The following is a 9,587-nucleotide window of genomic DNA, read 5'->3' as shown; positions in this document are numbered from 1 at the left end:
CGACCTATTTGGTCTCTTGCTTTTTTTTTCTTTTTTTTGTCCTCAGGAGATGGCTGCTTTCCCTTTTCTCCAGTAGACTAGGGACTACGCCTGTTATGAACAAAACTAGAGTATAAGTGGAGTCTGATCAGCCTCATCCTTTGGATGATTTTCATAGACGTTAGCACCACGAACCCAGGCTTCAGGGTGCCTGTGAAGATGAATAAATGCACCTGCCTGGCCGCTGCGGCAGATGTGGGCTGAAGGGAAACAGGCACCATGGAGGGTTTTGAACTACAAGGGCGGGTGACGGCCCCTGAGTGTGTGCTAGAGCGACCTGAAGGCTTCTGTGGTCGTTTTCATCACACTTTAGAAACCCGCCGCATGTTATGATCTTAATGAACTTCTCTCAGCAAGAGGACTCCGTTACTTTAATGTACCCGCCACACAAGGGGTAATTAAGGAAGACGTGTTATAGTGATGACGAGTCTCTAATGGTCCAGTAAGCCTGAACCATCTGGCAGGAGCACTATGGAAGGGGCTGCTTTCTTCTGACAGTGGTTTTTTTGGGTCTCTTTGAGGCAGGGTCTTGCTATGCAGTTCAGGCTGGCCTTGAGCTCACTCTGTAGCCCAGGCTGATCTCGAACTTGCAAAAATCCTCCTGCCTCAACCTCTGGAGTGCTAGGATTACAGGCGTGTGCCACCATGCCCGGCTTCTTCTGACTGTGTTAAAGCAGCAGGAGCAACCTCTGAAGCTTTGCACTGTGCTCCTGGTGGCTCCGAACCTTGAGAGGCGCTCCTGCCTGGTGGGATTCAAAGTCAGGCTTGGAGCTTCGTGATGCCACTCTAGCATGATTCTGCATCTCTGAGTATTTTCTATTGTAAGTCTACACGAGGGGATGTCTGGGTTCTCCGGTAAGATGGGGAAGGCATTTCGAATGGGGAAAGAGGACTGTGTGTGGCAGGGGGTGTAAACATTTGGGAGACAGTTGGGGGCTGGGTGTTGCAAAGTCGCTAGGCACGCGGGGGAGAGGGGTGATGTGGACATGCTCAGGGCTACGCCTGTGTGTGTGATGAAGGGGGAGAGGCGGGCAAGGAGGTCCTTCCCGTCTTCTTGAGATTCTTAAACACCCTCCCAATTTCACGATGGAAAAGTCTTCTGATGTGACTAATTTATTGGCATCCATGAACCAGAGACTCCCTGTTTTTCTTTCCCCAGCTCTAAGCTGCCCGGATTGGCTTCCTGACATCACAGGATGAAGGAAAACTAGGAGATCGCAGGAAGGAAGTACTTGTGTCCAGTGCTGCATCCCAGGCTGCGTGGGACCCGTTCTCAGTGAGCTGGGCTGGGCGTGATGGGCGTTGCGAGGGTTTCAAATCAGCTCCCCCGCAATCACATCCATAACTGCGTTCGTCCTGCAGGGTGGACGGCTCCCTAGGAAGACCCTGAGTCCCTCCTAGAAAGGGAACGCTGTGGCCATCACACAAGCAGCATCCTCCCCCTCCACCACATGTGCCCACGGCCCTGGCCTGACCAGACCAGGACAAATGATCATAAGCAGCCCTTCTTGGGTCTGCTGTAGTCTTGGGTCACCTGTGGCCTCCATCTGGCCTGACCTCTCCTTGGACCTCTCACTGTAATCTCACCGTTCGTCAGTCACTCCGCTCTTTTGGAGGCTCCCTGCGTTGTCTGTTATCAACACAGGACTACACACCCCACCACAGCATCGATGGTGGGCAGATAGGTGAGGAGCAAACAGAAAAAATGGCAGCGCAAACCCAGAGAACTTGGCCTCAGGAATGAAGGAAGCGAGCGAGGTGCCTGGGGTTCAAACTTGGAGGCTCGTGCACAGGGCCACGAGGGCGCGGGGCCAGTGCCTCCTTAAATTTTCCACAGTAAGCGCTGAGTTTGCCTGGTCCTGGTACTGGTTCTGCCCAGAGCGCAGGGTGCTTGTCATGAGGCTTGCATGGAATGTTTGCTCAAGTTTAAGTTACTTAGACCCCGCTACCACCAGACAGTTTTTCTTCCTAGTATATGACACCAACGTGCAACAAGAAGCCCAGGGCATGTGAGAGTTCTGCAGACTGCAAGGCCAAAAATAAGCAGGATATTGGTTCCAGCGGTGCTCAGAGCACAAACCCTCCGCACGTAATATCAAGAAGACACTTTTCTGGAGGAGTAAATTAGGACGCCATTACCATTACTTAGATAGCATGCCCTGCGGAGTTTCCCACCCAAAGGTTTGGGAGAGGCCAGCTGTTCAAACAGACCTGTGGAGACCAGTGGAAGAGAATAAAAGGCAGGATTTTCCTCCCCTGATGTGGTCATTATTCCGTTTGTCTTGAGGCCGTGGAGCATCGGGATAGTCTGCAGAATTTGGTGGAAGCCACACCGTAGAAGGTGGAGGCCACACCGTAATCACTGTCTTGTACAACACTCTGCTGTTTTCAAAACTTCTGCTAACATTTTCCATGCGCCGTGGATATTGCCTATCAGGGGATGCAACTGAAAAGATGTCACATTCGCCCAGGCCTGCCCTGAGCAGGACTGAATAAGTAAGTCACTCAGCGCCGCTTTGGAGCTCTGTGCGGTCAGGTTTGACCTTGTAACGTGTCATGGGCTCCGACTTGCCCATGTTCCATTTCCAAGGGGCTCCGTGCAAAGCCTTTCCGAAGCTGTCATTTGAACCACTGCTCATCAGAGCAGTATTTATAATGGCTGCTTTGTCCAGGCTAGCTAAATGCTACTCTGCTGAATTTTCTATGTGTTTACTGGTGTTGAAAGGTCCCCTGTGCTTGGTTTCTGCCGATTGTTCCTGCGTGGCCTATGCAGTGAGGGTCTGGAGCCCCCTGGGTTAGGACAGCTGGGGGTGGGGTGAGGACAGGCACTGAGAAAGGAAGGAGCTTGGCGTTCTGGCAGAATGGCTGGGGAATCTGTGCTGTGCAAATGAGTAAGGGAGCAATTCCAGGGCACTTTTCTCATTGGCTAAATGAGCTTTGTCAGTTTCTCCCACTCTGCTGTTTCCAATTGGTCCCGTCTCCACAGGGACTTCCGCCGCCCTTCCTAGGAGGCCCAGTGCAGTCTGGAAGGAAAGAATAGCTCACCATCGGTGTCCTCCGCTGCTGAGACCTGACAGGCCCGTGGTGGCGTGGCAAAGACGGCTGCAGATGCTCTCACTGCTCCTGTGAGAGATGGGCTAAGGGTTTTTTCCCTGGAATCTGGGCTTTAACAGTCCTCAGGTTCATTTTGTGTGTGTGGTAAAAAGCATAAAACTTTCTGCATTAAGCTTCTTCTCCTTTCTTTTTACCCCTTTTTTGAGGAGGGTACTGGGGATTGAACCCAGAGCCTTGCACTAAGCTATATCCCCAGCCTTTGTAAAATTTCTTTTCTCTTTCTCTCCTTTCTTTTTCTTCTTTCTTTCTTTCTTTCTTTCTCTCTCTCTCTGTTTTTTAGAGGAGGAAAGGTTTATTTAGCTCACAGTTTGTAGAGGTTTCAGTCCATTATCAGCTGGCTCTGAGGCAGAGTGGCACGTGGCAAAGGGGCAACAGTTCAAGCAGCAAGAGCAAAAGGCCTCTTTTTAAATTTCTTGAGACAAGGTCTTGCTAACTTGACCCTACCTTCTGGGACTTGGGATTCTCCTGCCTCAGCCTTCAGAGCAGCTGGGATTACGGGTGTATGCCACTATGCCTGGCTCCCGTGGTAGTTCTTTGAGGAACCTCCATGCTGTGGTCTGTGGTGGTCACATCACTTTGCAATCCCACCGACGGTGCACAGCGGCCCCAGCTTCTCCTCACTGTGCCAGCTCTTGGGCTTCGTTGTGCTTCCTTAGCAGTGGCCGTCCTAATGGGTGCAGGGCAATAGCTCCTTGTGGTTCACCTTGGATTCCTCTGATGATCAGTGACGTCAGGGTTCTTTCGAGTACCAGTGATAGCTGAATCCCTCGCTGGGGTGACAATGTGGAGAGGCCTTGGTGCTATGTGGAGCCAAAAAGTGGTCCAACGGAGTGCATCTTCCCCTAGTGCCTCGCTAAACATGTAGACTTTGACCCAGTGGGGCTTGCAACAGTCCTCCTGCCTCAGCCTCCAGAGTGCTGGCATTACAGGCATGCGCTGCCATGCCTGGCACTTTCTTTGTGTCTCTTCCTGCCTTTCTTAATGTCTCTTTTTTCCCCCTCTGTTTCTTCCTGATTCCTTTTAGATCTGGGACACTGATTTCAACAAATCGGGCATGGAGGACAGGTGCTAAAACTGTTTGGATTACTTACGCAGATCTTCTGTGCTGGGCAGGGGCATAAAATGGCCTGAGAGGCAGGCCCTGATCCTTTCATGTTATTTTTATATGTTATAGACTTAAACTCATTTATGTAGCCCAGACTGGTCTCAAACTCACAGTGATCCTCCTGCCTCAGCCTCCAGAGTGCTGGGATTACAGGACAATCAGACTTTAACATCAGGCACAACACTTCCTGACCTTTTCTCAGAAAGTAATTCATGAGAAGGAATTGTGATTGTTTATTCATGAGTATCTCTTCCTATTTTTCTTCCTCTTATCCCCATTAATGAATACTGAGGAGTGGATCAAAAGCAAGAAAACAGACGCAGGATATTGAGAATGGGATGTGCTCCTGGTTTACGAGTCCTGATAATGTTCACTTTGCTGTGTAGACTTGAAACATCGAAACCATTCCATCTTCCATTGAAACCATTCCAGATCAAAAATCTCTCACTAGTAAAGCCCGAAAGGTAGATAGGTCCATAGCAGGGTGGACCTAGTATGCTACTGGTATCACCTAATTAATGCGGCAATCTTAATATGCCATTTCCACTTCAGTATCTCCTAGCGTGCTCTTACATTTTTTATAATTAATTTGCCTTTCCATTTTGTGAACAAAACCATGCACTAAAACTTTACCCTGTGGTCAGGACAATCCATTAAAAATACAACTAAATGCAAAACTCATTTGGGTATCACTACACACAAAACCCACATATGAATTGGTTCCTGTGTATTAAATCCATCTCTGACTCTTGCCATTGACTATGCAGCTTCTCAGGCCTTCCTCTAAGCATCAGCTTCTGGGACGGTTAAGACTGTCAACTTGATCGGTTTGAGAGCCACCTAGTGGGTTAGTGAAGCACACTTCTGTGTGTCTGGGTGGGTCATGGAGAGGCGACCTTGAGGGACTGCATGGGTCTGGGCCATGACCCTGCCCTGCTTCTTGGCTGCCACGAACTGAACATCTTTACCACAGCCTTCCACCATGATGTTTCTCCCTTGGAGCCAGCTGACCATGGACTGGACCCTCTGAAGCCACATGCCAGTGAAGTTGTGGGTGTTGGGCATTGTGTCCCAGCAACAGAAAAGCTGACTCATACAAGCACTTATAGGTCTGTCTCTTTGGGCATGTTACCTGGCCTAGTATTCCCATGTGTAAAATGGGGAGAAGCCCAGCCTCCCACATAGAGCTATTGTTAGCATTAAATAAGTCACGTACAGAGCAAGACTATGATATACCAACTACTTCTGTCATTAGTATGAGTATCATTGTTTAGAGATGAATTTTTACCTTGATGTTATAAGGACAAATAAAAATAAGAGGCTTTATTCTCCTTGTTGAAAATAAGGGAAGAAAGCCGGGTGTGTTGGCACATGCCTGTAATCCCAGCACTCAGGAAGCTGAGGCAGGAGGATCATTGTGAGTTTGAGACCAGCCTGGGCTACAAAGTGAGCTCAAGGCCAGCCTGAACTGCATAGGGAGACCCTGTCTCAAAACAAAAAACAAAAAACAAAAAACAAAAAAGAAAATAAGGGAAGAGACTTCTCCTTCCTTCCCTGTCTTATAACATTTCCTTTAGAAAACTTGTAAATTGTTTCTCTGGCTCTTTGAAATATGTGTGAATTTCTGTTTTTGCAGTATTAGGGATTGAACCCAGGGACTCAGGCATGCTAAGAGGTGCTCCACCACTAGGCTCATCTGCAGCTGTTTTTTTTTTTTTTTTTCAACTTCAGTACTGAGGATTGAACCGAGCTGTATCCTTAGCTCTTTTTCTTTTAACACAGGGTCTGGGTTTAAACTTGTGATCTTCCTGGCTCAGCCTCTCAGAGTGCTGGGAATGCAGGTGGGTACTATGCTTGTTGTTTTAAAAACATTTTGTCCAATTCTTAATTTTTATTAGTATTTATTTGCAGTACATAATGATTACATTCCTTGTGGGAGGTTGTTATACCAAGCTTTTAAAGCAAAAAAAAAAAATTAATTAATTAATGATCCTGGGGATTGAACCTTTACAGTGACCTACCTCCCCAGGCTTTTTTAAAAATTTTTTTGAGGCAGGGTCTCACTGAGTCATTAAATTCCATAGGCTTGGTTTGGATATTTGATCCTCCGGCCTCAGCCTTTGGAGTTGCTGGATGATGGGTGTGCACCACTCTATAGACTGTGTAGCCATTTGAGAAACTCTAACTGGGCACACACCTATAATCCCATCACTCGGGAGGCTGAGGCAGGAGGATCATTGCAAGTTCGAGATCAGCCTGGGCTACAAAGTGAACTCAAGGCCAGCCTGAACTGCATAGTGAGACCCTGTCTCAAAAAGACCAAAAAAAAAAAGAAAAAAAGAAAAGACACCAAATAAGGCTCTTAGGAGCTTTTTGACCCAGGGACATTTTTTTTTTTTTGGTCTTTTTTGAGACAGGGTCTCACTATGCAGTTCAGGCTGGCCTTGAGCTCACTTTCTAGCCCAGGCTGGTCTCGAATTCATGGCAGTCCTCCTGCCTCAGCCTCCTGAGTGCGGGATTACAGGCATGCACCACCACGCCTGGCCTTCCCAGGGACATGTGGAAATATATGGGAGCCATCTCTTTGAAATGTAAACGTCAAGGGAGATAATATCCCTGTTTTCCACTTGGAAATGTTCTCAATTTTTTCTATATCCCACTGGCATCTTGCTTCCAGTTACAAAACTACCTTATGTCCCAGACAGGAGGAGTTTATTGTTATTTTTTTCTATGTAGAAAGCCCATTAACTGACACAGATGGTCACCCCAATGACCCGAGGAATTAAGGTGCAGGGAATGGTGCACACACCTCCAGGAAGGACTGGCTATTGCTCATCCTGGGAATTTGTATCTGATAGGTTGAGCTGCTTTGACTATAGACAAGGGTGAGATTCCTGTGTGTCCGCAATCTCTTAGCAGATTGCCTGGAATGCATATCATATTCTGGCTTAACTTTTACTCAAAAACAAACCTGTTTTCTTTGTCTACTACATTTATAGCAAGTTTATCTGTTTAATTATGTTACCTGGACAATGTATATTGACATTTCTGTATTTGTGCATCAAATTGCTTTACTGCATGCCTATCCTCTTTTAGCATAGAAGTTACAATAAGAAAGGGACTATTTCTGGAAATTTCTCAGAGTGCCTGGAGTCAGTGTTACCTATAAAAATCCAAATGGTATTTCCTTTTCTTTTTTCTAATATGTGCCAAGCTTATGGTAATAAGCTCTTTTCCTTGCTCCGGGAAACAGACCTGTGTCCTTCAGGCAGAAATTTCAGGATCATGAGGCTTTATGTGTCTTTATTACCACAAATTTAACAGCTCTGGTCCTAATTACCCATGTGATGGTATTGTCATGAAATAAGACATTCAGATATGATGAGCGCCTTGATTGTAGCCCAAGGGGAAGTGGACTTCGGGATCTAGTGGCGATTTATAATCAAGATCTAGTGACACCCCCCCAGACATAACCGAGGATGAAGGCGTTTGATAGCTGTGGCATCCGTCACTGACCCGCTGACACTGGTTAGCCACAAACCGTGTAGCAGGAATGGAGAGGCAGAGACAGGCTAATTGCTGTGTTAGGGCTTTCTAAAATGTCAATATGAACGGATTGTTCTTCAGCTTGAAACTCTGTAGAAATGACACAGCGCGACCGAATCCATCCTGCGTGGCCTTGTCCATGCTGGGGGCCAGCCTGTCTTCTCGCGTCCTGCCTCAGCCTGGGCTCAGCCTCCTGGACCGCATCCCACCCCGCTGCCCTGTGCCTGCTGCCAAGGCCCTTTCTCTCTCTGGCTTTCTTTTTTTTTTTTTCTCCGGTACCGGGAACTGAACTCATGAACTTGCGCTTGCCAGGCAGGCGCTTTTTGCCGCTGAGCTAAATCCCCAGCCCCTCTCTCTGGCTTTCGAATCTCAAGTTGCTTACTGCGTGGCATTTCCTTTCTCTTTTTCAGGTTTCCATTTTGCTCCAAGCATCCTCTCTCAGACATCTCCTCCTTCTGGCCAGTGAGCTCCAAGAGAACAAGAGCCGCGTCTGCTAAGCTCTGTGTCCCCAGCGGCTACACACAGGGTTGCTCAGTGAGCTCAGGCGTTGGTTGGGAGAAGTCCCAGGCATTGTTAGGAACCGAACTGTGTCTCCTTTGTATTGGAGACAGAGCCTTTAAGGAGGTAATGAAGGTCAAATGTGACCGAAGACTCTAACCCAATAGACCTGTGGCCCTCCAGGGAGAGGAAGAGACCCCTGAGGTGTGTGCACAGGGAAAAGGCTCTCGGGACACAGCGAGAGATGCACCTGCAAGCCAAGGACAGGGGCTCCGGGAGACACCAACCTCAGTCCGGTCTTCCAGCACGCACAACTGTGAGAAAATAAACTCCTGTGCTTCAGCTGTTGCACCTGTGGTGTTTGGTGGTGTGAGCACACTCAAGCGAGCACCAACCCGTTTTTTTTTAATAAGCATCCTGAGACCCAGTGAGGTGAAGCAATTTGCCCCAAGCCTTCCAGGTGACTGAAGGCCCAGGACGCCGTCCTTTCCCCACTGGTTTTCTGGCTGTGTCTCGTTGTCCTCTGTAAAGCTTTGCCCTGTGAATCTTTTAGGAACCCCAGTTCCGCAGGTGGAACACACTTGAGTGGGAAGCAGAGCCCCACCTTCCCCGGCCTCTGGGCACCCCAACCTCTTCCCCCTGCAGCTCAGGCTCCAGGGGATCTGCTTGGAAAACTCCCGCTTTGCCCCCTGCTGTCTCTGCAGCCCAGTCTCACAAATCTTCCCAACGTGCCAGCTCTCGCACAACGACTGCAGGCAGTAGAAACCTGCTGGGAGGCAGGAAGGTCGGCTGTGGCAGGAGAGGATGAGACAGCTCCCTGGGGGACGGATGATTAGGAGTTCAGAAAAGGAAAGGTCACCGTAGTGGATTTGACTCCATCCTGGGGTGATAATAAAGAAAGACAGTCAACAGGTACCGCAGGGTCATCCAGAAAGCAGGCACGTCCCAACCTCGGCCTAGGGCGCATCTTGGGAGACAGCAACTAGCCAGCGTCGGCTCGCAGCTTCACCCTGAGGTGTACTGAGCTTTCTGCAAAGCCACTTTGGTGAAGAGCAGAAGGAAAGCCTGTGGCTTTGGGGAACCCTGCTTCAGAAACCGGACTTATAAATTCTGTATGGCCAAGGCTACTGTCTCACTAATCCAGCCTGGGTCCTCTTGCATTTTGGTTACAGGAGAATTTGGGGTTCTACAGCGCTCAGGGTTCTGACCTACTGAACGAGCACCTAGTGTCTCAGGGGATGCGCGATATTTCAGTGTCCTCTAGGCAGCACCCCGGCTTTAGAAT

General features: G+C 48.6%; 1 protein-coding gene and 1 long non-coding RNA gene across 3 annotated transcripts in view; one reads left to right on the top strand and one right to left on the bottom strand.

Moving 5' to 3' along the window:
• Lhfpl3 (lipoma HMGIC fusion partner-like 3) overlaps positions 1 to 9,587 on the bottom strand; it is a 511,907-nt gene that overhangs the window by 1,219 nt on the left and 501,101 nt on the right. The window lies entirely within an intron of this gene.
• On the top strand, positions 681 to 3,165 carry LOC106147800. The gene is made up of 3 exons (XR_001232770.1): positions 681 to 860; positions 1,199 to 2,535; positions 3,026 to 3,165. It is a non-coding gene; the product is annotated as an uncharacterized LOC106147800 (long non-coding RNA).

The sequence above is a fragment of the Chinchilla lanigera genome, unplaced genomic scaffold (genome assembly GCF_000276665.1).
Source record: "Chinchilla lanigera isolate Chin_1 unplaced genomic scaffold, ChiLan1.0 scaffold00009, whole genome shotgun sequence".
In the NCBI taxonomy this organism is placed as follows: Eukaryota; Metazoa; Chordata; class Mammalia; order Rodentia; family Chinchillidae; genus Chinchilla; species Chinchilla lanigera.
The sequence above is the reverse complement of the archived record's forward strand: the minus strand, read 5'-3'. Positions and strand labels throughout refer to the sequence as shown.